General features: G+C 49.7%; 1 long non-coding RNA gene across 1 annotated transcript; it reads left to right on the top strand.

Moving 5' to 3' along the window:
• Positions 1 to 1,012: 1,012 nt before the first annotated feature.
• On the top strand, positions 1,013 to 3,604 carry LOC104999513. The gene is made up of 4 exons (XR_826596.1): positions 1,013 to 1,532; positions 2,420 to 2,561; positions 2,724 to 2,841; positions 3,421 to 3,604. It is a non-coding gene; the product is annotated as an uncharacterized LOC104999513 (long non-coding RNA).
• Positions 3,605 to 4,005: the final 401 nt, after the last annotated feature.

The following is a 4,005-nucleotide window of genomic DNA, read 5'->3' as shown; positions in this document are numbered from 1 at the left end:
TAAAGTTTGCTTTAAAATTCTCTTGCCAGAAAGTATGGGGGAGCAAGGGGTGTGAACAAACCAAGAACGGTGGGTGAGGCCACACGGGTTCTCGCGTGGTTGTGTGCACTTGAAATTTTTCAGAAGACAGTGGTTTAAAAAGCACAATGAGCCATGTGATTTTTTTTTAAGGTTTTCAAAATGACATTTATTTCTTAGACGTTGACACATGCACAATAGGAAACCAAACAATACAAGAAGCAAAAAACAAACTCATTCATAAGCACAAGCAGTTTACCGTTTGGTGTGTCCCTCTAGGTCTCACTTGCGTATTTTCACAGCAAAGCATCCATTTTTATGTAATTAAGACCGTACAGTTATGAATCATGCTGCTTCACATATCATGAATATTTACCATCTCAAAGCCCCAAAGCTATGAGTATCCTGATAACCAAGAGTACTCTTGGAGCTAGATGTAGTCCAGTCCTTACTCTCTGAAATGCTGGAGGAGGGGTAAGAGGAAGGCGAGGGGAAGGGCTCTTGGCTAATATTCCCACATCTAGAAGACAGTGTACGGCTGCAACCATAGGCCTGTGTGTGCCTTTTTGTAAAGTATCTATGTTTATTGTGGACAAGGGCTACATGCTCTTTGGTGCCAGGCTGCCGCAGAGCGTGTGTGGGCATCCTTGAATTCATCTCATCAACATGACAGCAGAGCGCCCCCCGTGGTTTCCATGAAGGTCCCAGAAAGTTCACTGCTCTGTTTTTTAGTTAAAGTATGCTGGTGGCTTGCTGTCCAAGGTCACGGGAAAGATTCAAACCCTAGTGACCCATACGGGGGTTCAGATGTTGACAGCTCCATCCTGGAGGGACGTTTGATCCTGGCAATACCTGCGCAGAGCCGCACCCTTTGCACCGGAAACCCAGTCCTTTATCATGGTGTCTGTATCGATTTTCTCTTCATCTGAACTCTAGGACCCTTTGTTCCTAGGAGAGAACTGTGTTTTATGATGCCGGTTCTGATAAAAGCTGACCCTTGGAAAGGACATCCCTAAGATAGGGATGCACGAATTTGTCCAGTCACTCAAGACATTGTTGAGCGCTGTGTCCATCGAAGGACCTAGAAGCAAGTACTCCTCGGAGCAATGAGCACACCCGCACCCAGACCTTGGTGTCGAGTACTATTTCCCACCAAAAGGAGCCAGGCGGACTCCTCGTAGAGATGGCTGATGTCAGAGCTAGGACGGCGTAGACTGCATGAGTGTGGGATGGCATATGCCACAAAATAAGGAGCGATTAAAAATCAAGATGCGGCGTGTTGAAAGGACACGGGAGCCGACTTGATGGGATCTCATCGGCCAAATCTAGCTCAATTTCAGCAGCCAATTAAGCACAGTAGAGACTTATTGACTATTTAAAAAATAGCAACCTTCAGTCCATAATGATAATTACACGATAAATGAACGGGAGAGAAAGGAGGATTACAGGAATGCCCAGTGCTGGCTGGTGACGTGTGAGGAGTGTCAGCCGTGGCATCGTGTGCAGCCGTCACGGTAAAGATGGACTCAGGCAAGAGTTCCTGCTGGATGCTGAGTCTCAGGGGAGGTTTGTGAAGATCAGCACACGTGCACCCTTTGCAGGGGAACCAGTGAGACCATGTGTATGTGCTAAGTCACTCAGTTGTGTCCGACTCTGTGATCCCATGGACCAAAGCCCCCAGGCTCCTCTGTCTGTGGGATTCTCCAGGCAAGGATACTGGAGTGGGTTGCCATTCTCTCCTTCAGGGGATCTTCCTGACCCAGGGGTCAAACCTGGATCTCCTGTGTCTCCTGCACTGGCAGGCAAGTTCTTTACCACTAGCACCACCTGGGAAGCCCACAGAGGAACCACGCTATAGGAACTGGGTGACGCTTGATGGGCATTGTCAGAGAGGGTCCAGAGGCCACTGCAGGTCTGCAGGGAACACAGCATTGCTTATGTGGCTCACAGGCAAGAAAGGTGTCCAGCCCTAAATGAGAGCAATTCTATTCAAAAGGGAGGAGGAAATTATTCTTCAGAAACCAAATACCATAAAAGATTTTTTTTTTTAAGCTGCTGGAATGTTCCAGGGTAACGGTGACTAAGGAGACACGGTAGATGAATGAAGTACCAGATCCTGGGTGCTCACTGTGCTGGAGGGAAAAGTGCGGTAAAAGGTGTCAGGGGTCTGTTGGCAAAATCAGAACCCGGATGGCGCCCTGGCAGGAGAGGTGGCGAGTGAGAATGCACTGTGTCTCCTGGCAGCTGCGGGATGTCACGGTGAGCCTGGGAATGCCGCTTGCACTGGATCTCCTGTGCTTGCCGGAGCTGCTGCCAGGAGCCAGGACAGCCCTGCCCAGCCCGGGTCTGCACCCCACGCTCCCCTCCTCTGACCCCCTCGTCGTGTCTCTGTCCTTCCCAGCCAAGCCCCAGCCGGGCTGCTCTTCTTCTCCAGGACTCCCTGAACCACCGAAAGGTGCAAACTGCTCACTCTTACCTAGCAGATCGGCCGCCAGTTGGTGAGCTAGAGGATATTTTCTTCTAGCACATTTGACATTTCTTTGGTGAGTAATGACTTGCTTCCCTGGCTTTGTTTTTTATGAGTGAGTCTCTTCTTTCAGTGTCCTGGGTTCTCAACATGTTTGTTTCTGAAATGGCCTTTCTGATGCAGAAAGTGTATATAATCGGAGCGTGTGGTTTTCATTAATAAAAGGGTTGTCTTTCAGCAACGTCATCACTGGACCAGGCTACAGCACCCCTCACTTAGGGTGTCCACACCCGTCCAGGGAAGCTGGGGCCTGTACTTTCTGGAGAATGACTGGGCATCACAGGAGATATTCACCGGTGAGGAGGCCTCCATGATACCAAGTCTTTGTAGAGGCCTGGGGCTCCCAAGCCTAGGAAGAGCAGAGGGCAGAGGGCAAGTAGCTGGCCATATCCTCCTAGCCTCCCTGGCTGCTTCTCCTTGGAGCTGTCGGCTCCCTGCGTTCTCTGCCTCTGGAATGTTCTCTGGGTCTGCCTTGGACTGCGGCTGGCCAGCTGGTGGGCAGGCTTAAAGTGCCTGGGAGGCGATCTCCTAGGAGCAGCTCCATCAGTGAGGGCTGGAGTGGGGGGCCAGCGCCTCCCCTTCTTCCTCTCGGTAGGGCTGAAGTGTGCCCCATGCCCTCGCTGAGCCCTGATGTTTGCGCCCTGTCCCTGCTTCACTGTCAGAACCTTGGCTGCCTGTCTGCCCTTCCCTGGCTCACCCCCCACATGCACTGCTTGTTCTCATGGGCTTGTCCCAGGATCGACCTCCTGGGACCTCCTAGCCCAGTTTCAGATCACAGGCTTCAATGGCAAAAACCCAAGCTCACGAACTCAAGTTCCATCCAATCTGTGTCTGTGCCAATGTTCACTGAGTTATCTTTTCATTTTCCTTTTCAGAATAGTCTTCTAAGGAAACCACTCAGTAAAACCTTAATTCATATTTAAAAAGATATCATTGCTCATATTAACCTACTTAAGAAACATCTCTGAAGTTAAAAGCAAGGATGGGAGCTTCCCTGGTGGCTCAGGAGTGAAGAATTCACCTGCCAACGCAGGAGACATGCGTTCGATCTCTAGTCTGGAAAGATTCCACATGCCTCAGGGCACTGGGAGCTACCGCCACTGAGCCCATGTGCCACAAGTGTGCCCTCGAGCCCACGCCCAGCAACAAGGGAAGCCACCTCAGTGAGAAGCCTGCTCACTGCAGCTAGAGAGCAGCCCCAACTCACTGCAGCTAGAGAAAAGCCGCAGAGCAACCAAGACCCAGCACAGCCAAAAAGAAATAAATAAAGCCAGAATGTTCATATTAGCCCTTATACAGTGCTAAGGCATAATGCTATGTAATATTATTTTATGACAATGACAAGCCATCTGTAAATATTCTTCCAACAAATATTTTAGGAGTTATACTTCTCAGCTGTTGGGTTATTTAGAAATTGATTTCAAGGACTATTAATTTGTGACTGCTTCACATATGTTGCC

This window comes from Bison bison, unplaced genomic scaffold, assembly GCF_000754665.1.
Source record: "Bison bison bison isolate TAMUID 2011002044 unplaced genomic scaffold, Bison_UMD1.0 scf7180017864353, whole genome shotgun sequence".
NCBI lineage: Eukaryota > Metazoa > Chordata > Mammalia > Artiodactyla > Bovidae > Bison > Bison bison.
Note: the sequence above shows the minus strand (reverse complement) of the source record. Positions and strands in the feature narration are given on the sequence as shown.